This window comes from Pinus tabuliformis, chromosome 2_2 (assembly GCF_031772625.1).
Source record: "Pinus tabuliformis cultivar Carrire ecotype Pingquan chromosome 2_2, CPIR1, whole genome shotgun sequence".
NCBI lineage: Eukaryota > Viridiplantae > Streptophyta > Pinopsida > Pinales > Pinaceae > Pinus > Pinus tabuliformis.
Genome location: NC_142300.1, coordinates 1,293,586,902 through 1,293,596,249, shown reverse-complemented (window position 1 = coordinate 1,293,596,249; position 9,348 = coordinate 1,293,586,902).

Below are 9,348 nucleotides of genomic sequence, written 5' to 3'. Positions count from 1 at the left end.
AAATCAGGAGGAGCAAGCTCTCAGGGGGAGAAATAGTTAGGAGAAGCAGATATCCGCCCTTTGCCCTTGATGTCAAAGGGGGAGAGTGCTTTTTGGATGGTGTTGTTGCCATCAAGTCCAAAGGGGGAGATTGTTGGCATTATGGCATTATGAACATATGTTGAACTTGATGGAAACCCTCTCTTAGACGGTCATTTCTCTTATATACACCATGATGGGGACAAGAAGAACCAAGAGGAGAGAATAAAGGCCATGTACTCATGTATTAGAGAAGAAAGGCCATATACGCATGTATTAATGTTATCGGAGGTGTTTGGGTGCTTAAAGCCCATATATGTATTCATTATCACTATTGGGAGCTATCGGGCTTACTAAAACCCATATATGCATGCATTTATATTATCGGGAGTTGGTTGGGTGCGTAAAACCCATATATATGCATTATATCCCCTTTCGGCGGTTACATGAATAATATAATTGTGGCATCGAAGTTTCGGCATATCGCATATCAATTATATATATATGTTTCGGCATATCGGCGCAATGGTGTTTCGGTTGTGTGACCCGGAAGCATATCGCAATGGACCCGATGGTGGCATTAACTTTGGTTTATATTAATATCGCATCCATGCGCGTCGGGGGTCTGGCTAAGTGACTTCGTTGAAACCTCCGATTGGGAGCGGACCCGATGAAGGCATTAATCATGGTTTATAAAAATATCGCGTCCGCAGTATATCAGAATACATAAAGGGTCACCCACTCCAATCCTCCGATTACGAGTGGTCCCGATGGTGGCATCAAACATGGCTCATAATAATATCGCATCCGGCTATGTGACTTTGGTGAAATCCTCCGATTGCGATAAGAGGGGTTGGACCCGATGAAGGAATTAAAAGCATTTCATATTAAATCGCATCCGCGGTGTTCGCCCATAAGCCTCCCACTTCAAATCGCCGATAGCGATGAAAGGAGCGGACCCGATATATTAATAAAGGCTGGTTAATGGGGCATATCACATCCGATCCATCGGATCTGACGTCGGGCATGTATTGTTAGCGATGAGAGCGGACCCGATATATTAATAAAGGTTGGTTAATGGGGCATATCGCATCCGATCCATCGGATTGGACGCCGGGCATGTATTGTTAGCGATGAGGAGCGGACCCGATATATAAATAAAGGCTGGTTAATGGGGCATGTCGCATCCGATCCATCGGATCGGACATGAGATGGGCAGGCGCCGATAGAAATAAGGATTGGACCCAATATATTATTAGTTTGGATGCATTAAGTTAAAAGCCCGCCTTTTGTGGTTTTGGACCGCTATCATAGTTTTCCCGCTTAAGCCTTCTCTTAAGAGAATTGGTCAAAACAATTGCGCCTCAGGTTTCAGATCCTCTGGTTTCGATTCATGGTATTATCAAAAGCATGGCTATACCATTGTTGTGAGGTTTGTTTGCCTTTCCCACTAAATTTCCATTTTCTTCTTTTCATATCTCATAGTCTTTGGATCGAAAAGTCACATTGTAGCAATTATCACATATTTGGCTCACACTGAGCAAATTTTTCTTGGGACTTGCTACATACAACACATTTTTGGCCTTGGTATTTTCATCAAGGATGGCTGTGCCCTTTCCCTTAATTTTTTCCAGAGCATTATTTTCAAAGGTGACATTGTTCCCTTTATCCTTTTCTTTCAAAAATAAGAATTTACTATTATCCCCAGTCATATGTTTGGAAGAGCCACTATCTACATAGCACTTGTTTTCTTAATCATGCGCATATAGAGCAAGTCCACATTCCATGTTTTTCTCATTCCTTTGCTTCCAAGTCCACTTGTCTCTAGAGACTTGTCGTAGCGGCTACAACCACCCTCCAAAATTTTTCCTTAGCTTCATTTTGGAGCTTCCCTACCAACCTTCACAGCAACATGTCTTGCTTCGTCAAGTACACAAGCTCCAATGATTTTCTTGCAGAAATATAGCCTATCGATCAAACCTTGATGCATTCCCCTCATAAGCTGTTCATTTGGACTTGGTCTACCAGCAAGCTGAGCAGCTCCTTCAATAATTTGTGCAAATCTAGAGGGAAACCAACCTTCCCTCCAAAAATTTCGCAATCCTAACAGGCAGCTTGTTGGGCCCCAGAATTGTGCAATTCTGCTGAGCAAGCTTCACTTAGAAAATTGCACAATCCTTCCCAGCTGGGCCTCTCAGCCTAGAATTTGTGAAAATCTGGGCAACAGTCAATTTATCTGCCTAGAAATTGTGCAAATCCTCTGAGAAACCAACCCATCTCCTAGCTGGAAATGCACATTTTCTCCCAGTAGTTGAGCAACCTCTTGCATGTGTAGCTGAGTTGATTGGTTCCCTCTGGGACCGAGAAAAACAGACTTGCATGCAAGGGCTTCTTTTCCCAAGGTAGCAGGCAAAGGCATCCCTTGTTTTAGGGATCTATTTTTGGCAGTTGGAGGTTACATGCAAGGATCATTTCAGAAACCTCCCACCAAGTGTTTCTTTCCCTAGATTTGTGGCATGCACATCACAACCTCGATCTTATCAAAACTCATCAACCGGATGCTACCAAGCTCATTCTTCACATCAACCCTATAGCTCTAACATCCCACATTGCATCTAGGAGTTTTCGGCACAGTCAGCTCAGTTGTTTTGGGGTAAGCCTGCTTTCCATATCTTGTGTTGCATTTCTGGTACTTTTTGTGTTTCGCTTCGTATGAACGTTGTCTGCTCAATTTAAGTGAGTGCTTAATGTCATTTTGATACATACTTGCTTGTAAAAGCTCTGTTTCAGTTTTCATTAAAATATCACTCCTAGCGCATGCATGAAACTACTTTTCACGAACAATCATCAATTTGGCAACTCGCCTCACTCACATGCATGTTTTTCCATTTTCTTAATATGTCATTCACCATTTTCATGCACGATAATTCACTTATGCTTACACTAAGCATTGCCATGCATCCGCATTCACTTTCCCGTCGGCGAGTCTGCGAAGCCTTGGCCTGGACTCTGCCTGACCAAGACAGCATTGCGTAATCCTAAGATGGAAGGCTTTGTCTTCCTCTCAAAAAATGTGCATTTTTTCCTAGTGACTGTCCTCCAGTCTTGCATTGCACAATTCTAAGGGACAATGACTACAAGACCGGAAAATTGTGCAATGCAGTCACTGAGCCTGCAACCATTGCCAGCTGAGATTGTGCATTGCGAAATTCCAACAGTTAGTAGCTAGACTAGACTGTGCATTGTGCAGTTCCAACAATCAATCAGCCTGCCAGCAGCCCAGACTATGCCTCGTGCAATCTTGGCAGTCAGTATCCCGACCAGCCAGTGAAAATTGTGCGAACTTCATGATCAGTCACACAGGTATGTTGCAAGTCAGTTCTCAAGTTCATTTTTAGTTTCTACTGACAAATTTCTTTCCATGACTTTCACCATGTCTCCAAATATCACAGGTGTTCATTTGCCTCTCAACAGCACATGTACAATGGTTTCTAGGAGAGCACGGCCGAAGACACCATTCAGTGCACACTTGGGGATGCAGTCGATCAAGTGTCTATGAGCTTGCCTACGCACGAGCAACATCATGAACAACAGCTGAAGGCAACATACCGGATGCAACAATTGCAAGAGGAAGTTTGTTGACAACACGGAGGTGGAGCAAAGTTGCAAGCTCAAGCAGATCCACTGATGATGAAAGAACCTTTGGAGACTCAGGCTATGAGGTGATGGTGCGATCACGCGAAGACAAAGAATGGAACAAAGAAGGAGTTGCATGTGTTGAAGCAGCAACTCAAGGACGAACATGAGTTGCACATACAAGCGAATGAGTTGCAACACGAACATGAACAATAGGGGGTGCAACATGCACTCACGGATGAAACTACTCCCGTACAACTTATAGATCCATCCCAGCAGCTGGCATGGAGCAGACATGGTAAGAAGTGTTGTTGATCACATCAAGAGATTCAAAAGCATGCATTTCATTGTGTGCACGGATGCGATCCAACCCATTCAGCACACTCAACAAGGTGAAGATAAGAAGTAATTCCGACTGGAGCTAAGCATGTAGTTGACAATTGATGCACATGACCACCAGCACACATTGGAATATCAACACGAACACTATGCATCAATGTGTTTCCAGTTTGGTTGCACCAAGAAGACCATGTGCATGCTAGCAGACGATTTGATGAAGGAGCCACACCAATGCACCCGGATGTAATGGAGGCAAGAGTTCGCTTCAACAAGATGTCACCATGGGGTGCATGCACACCATCACAGACGACCAAGCTTGGCATCATCTCACCACCTTCACCATCACAAGCATGTCAAAGAGTTTGTCTCACCACAACAGACCGAGTGCGAGTGATGTCTTGCATGGTGTTTCTGGGAAAATTAGTATTTCTAAGAAATGCTAACCCTTTAGGCTTGGCAACTAACCTAGAAACAACAGTTAAAGCAATTCACTATTTTTCCTATGAATGACAGATAAGAGAAAGATTATAAAGATCCAACCTGTAACTTCCGCTTGATTCCTCGCTTGATCTCTCTCTCCTTTGGCTAATCTCGTTACTCCTCCCCATACTTAACACGCTTGGAGAGTACCTGCGCAATTACAAAAACATAGACCCGTCAAAGCATAATGATCCATAATTCATAAACATCACAAAATCGAAAGTATGATAAACATATAATTGCATTGAAAGATTACACAATCATAGGGGAAAAATCTTGAAAAGCTTTATTAATAGAAAGGAGGATTACAACCCATAAGTCCGATCCAGTGCCATCCTCCCAGCTTCAAACCTTCTTCACCTCATGAGCAGCAAGAAATTCCGACATTACAACAATACTTTGCCTCAATACTAAAACCATCAGCACTTCCTTATCACTCAGAAATCTTCAGCCTCTAGATCTCTTGGATGAGGGATCCATTTATAGATGAGTGAAGGAGGTTGAGTCATCAATGAGAATGATGAATGATTTTCTATTTTTAGGAATTGGTTCCATGAAATAGGGGAATAGGTGGATGTTTCCTAATTCCTTTATTCATCCTTAGGTGAACTCAGAGGGGCAGGTGGCACTGGAGAAGCTTCTAAAGGTTTCTATGAGTAACTGATTCTTCAAACTCTCCCGAAATTTTGTCCAAGCTCAATCATCACACCCTAAAGTGGGCATAAGTGCGATGCATAGCACTTGGACAGTGTGGCCCCTGCGATGCATAGCACCCTAATACAGGGTTTCCTACAATGATCTCTTTAAAGGCACTTTTTGGATGAATTTTGTGATGGAACTTTCAGGGAATGAAGCATTCAGAGGGCTTAGTTACTCTAGGGTATAAAACAACTATATTAGGGGTTGATAGACCCTAATAATATCGACATATGAGTTGGGGTTGATGTGCCCCAATAAGTCTATAAAAATTGCCCCCTAAAGCATGAGGTCGTAAATATCCATGTCGGGTGAAATGCTTTATCATGAGGATCCAAAGTTTCGAACCGGAAGGTGACCTGCATTAATTACAATACAATACATCATGATAATCTAATTTTCTTCATGAACTAGCTGAGGGATGCATTCCCATGCTCAGCTTATAAACTTTCATTACATGTACATAGATCAGATAGTCATCTACAGATATAGACTTGTGATTCTACAGATATAGATTTGTGATCCATGATTAGGATGACCATCTGTGTAAAGCCTTTGTACATTTGATGTCTCTGTACTCCCAAATATATCATAGCCCGGATGGATGAAACTAGATCCAGGGTCTTCAAACTCGTTCAATCTTCACTCAATGTACAAGTCTAACCATGTGAAAAGATGTTCTGAGGTCGAACATGGAGAGACATTGTTTGATTACCAGCCAATAATGTAAGTTGTTAATAGACGCGAGAGGGATCACCAATAATGATGAGGATCCTCAAGGTAATACAATACATTTTGCATGGTTTGAATAAATGATTCGATGTCGAACACCATGAAAAATCTTTTGGTCAAAGGCCATTGATGTCAACTTGTCGCCGGAAGAGAGAAACTTGCCATTGATGTATGCAAGCTTCAAAGCACTAAAAGGGTGTTTCTATGTCAACTTCTTGGATGATGAGCTGATGTCAACAAGAAGTGACTCATCGTAGGAGGGCCTTGATGTATCCCACATCTACGACATGAAATGAAGTAGATGATTTTTGGAGATGAAAACGAACTAACAACACAGGGTTTAGGAATGGTGGTCATGAAAATGAAGGTTTGTAGTATTGCAACAGATGAGATTTTAACTAGATGACTTCTCTTGAACATATCGGCGACACTAAGATGAATTGGTAGCGTTGACCCAAAAAGTGATGGATGGTGTGATAACCATCAAACGGAATGTCCCAACCCAGCTTAATCACGAAGATGAAGTGAAAGTGTCATGTTCAAGAGCGACTCGCTACCATAAGTTTTCAAGATTTTTCCCATTTTCCCCAGTCATTGCTGACTAGTACCTCTTTACTTTTTATCAAGCTTGAGGAGGATAACATATGCTCGTTCTATAATTCTCCCTTTGGGTAAACCCATCACTATATGATGTTTTAACGAGTCTAGCAACGGTGAACTCAGTCTTGTCTAGATGGACAAGTTTGTCGCTATTATGATATTTTAACGAGTTTAACGACAAAGATAACTCAGTCCTTTTCATGTTTAGAGAGTTTGAAAAGGGACAAAAAGAAAACTCTGTAAGATATTTTTCATAAAATAATCCCTCAAGTTCGAAAAAGGATAAAATAATACCAGAGAGATGTTGTTTTCAATACTTTAACGAGTTGGAATGGACAGGTGCTCGACTATCTTTTCTTATTTAGAGAGTCTAAAAAGAGTTTAAAGAGGACTCCACTTTGAGGAATGAGTGGTGTCTAGGGTAGAAACTGGTTCTAGTGATGTTGGAACTTCTCAAAACATGTTGATTTATGTGAAGAGGGTGGCTAATAAGGCCACTCATTGCAATTGTTCCTCAAAAAAGGTAAAACAACCAAGTGAAAGCGTATGATCAACCAAAGGGATGGTGTCGATGGGATGAAACAACCAAGGCTCATCTTATAGAAAAGGCTGATAGAATGGCAGTCACAAGGGTTAAAATGGAAATGGGTTCATTTTTAGACAAGCTTGAACCATAGGGAATTGTGCTTGGATTTAGTTTCATGTTTATACAAGCTTGAAATGAAAAACTATGCTTGAATTCAGTTTCATTTTTACACAAGCTTAAGACGAAAAAAATATGCTTGAGATTGGTTTACATGCCCCCAGCATGATGAAAGGGAGAGTCTTTTGTAACCATATGGAAGTCGCTACGGTGAAGCGGGACGGTTATCCAACACCTTTTGGCTTCATCCAGATAGGGACAAAGGTGAATGGGGTGATTCCCTTCACATAACCTATAGGGAAACTTAACTTTACCACTAGGTGCATGCCCCCCAAGCTTCATTACATTCACTTAAGTAGACTACTCGTGGCTATCAAGTGGATGGAATGAAGGTTCTTTTACGAGTTCAAGTGAAAGACTCGACTTGGAACATTGCTCCAAGGGACCTTGTTTCATTTTTTAATGAGGTTGACACAAGACTAAGAACTATCCTCATGGACCTGTTTCATTTTTTAACGAGGTTGAAACAGTAAAAGAACTATCCTCATAGGACCCTTGTTTCATTTTTTAACGATGTTGACACAAGACAAGGAACTAACCTCGAATTCTTGTTTCATTTTTCAACGAGGTTGACACAAGACAACGAACTATCCTCTGGCCTGTTTCATTTTTTAATGAGGTTGACACAGTAAAATAAATATCCTCATATACCTTGGTTTCATTTTTTAACGAGGTTGACACAAGACAAGGAAGCATCCTCTTACCCTTGTTTCATTTTTTAACAAGGTTGATACAAGACAACGAACTATCCTCGGACCCTATCACATCTCATAATAGGTCATGAAGGAGAGATCTGGTTCCAATGCCCTCAGTAGATGATGTACAACATCACTGGATTTATTGTCAGTTGATGTAGGTATGGAACAGGTTGCCACATAATTAACCTGTGGTGGGGATGATACCATTGGTATAAATGGACCATTTAGGGACGATAGTTGACTACGAGCTATATTTGGACCGGGAAATGAAAGCTGGTCAATGATGACTATTCCGCCTTCATGAAAAAATCACTCGAAAGAGTGTTGAAACAATAGCTCCCATGCCATAAACATAGTCGTACCCTAGAAGTAAATTGTAATCTGAAGGGCCTGGGACTACCATCACGTTTAGATAAATGGTTTTCCCTCCAAAAGTAATAGGTAACTGAGGAAGGATCCCTAATGGTTGACTGGTTCCTCTGTTAAAGCCCAAAAAATTATGTGTAATAAGCACAAGTGGTGGCGAACCAAGCGCTTGCCAAGCGGTTGAGGAAAGGATACTCACTGATGTACCTTCATCTATAATAGTGCCAGATACAATCATTTTACAAGCTTGTACTATGATCTAGAAAGGCACATAAGAAGGAAGGTGGAATCCTGCCAGTCGATTACAATCAAAGGAAGTGACTAGACTACTTGGAGGGGGTACCGTATAAACGGGAGAATTAACCCCTTGAGTTACGAGAATTGGAGGATTTTCCTCCTGTCTTGATGGAACAGGTGGATTGCCCCCAAGCTCATTTGAATCTGAAGAAACAAAAAGAACCTGAATGGTATCATGTTCACCCTCTTCAGAAAAGGTACGATTTACTGAAGGTGAAAGCGGGTCAACTATTACCTCGACCTGTTGATTTGGGTTGGGTATAGACTCATAAGATTCACTTTCAGAGAGAGTGGTTTCGACCGACGGTTGACTTTGGTCAATTGATTTATGAACTAGTGAAGGATTTAGGGGAGTTTCCTGTAACCAGATGGAAGTCATTGCATTGAAGCAGGATGGTTATCCAACACTCTTTTGACTTCATTCAGATAGGGACAAAGATGAATGGGGTGATTCCTTTCACATAACCTGCATGGAAACTTAACTTTGTCCTTCTTGCCATGATCTTTACTGCCACTGGTTGATGGTGTGTTACCAACATGATCTCTAGAGGTTGATAACACAGGATGGTGTGAATGAGAAGACCATTCTTCTAAGATCTAAGGAATATCAGGACAATTTCGAAGAAGATGGTCTCCCGCACAAAGTTTGCATGGATATCAAACTTTGTGAGGCTTGATGGATGGTTTCTCATTAGATGTTGCATTCAAAGCAATGGTTGCTTGGTTGCCCCTTTGCTAAAGTTGCTTCTTCTTCTTCTTCTTCCCTTTATTCTTCTTCTTAGC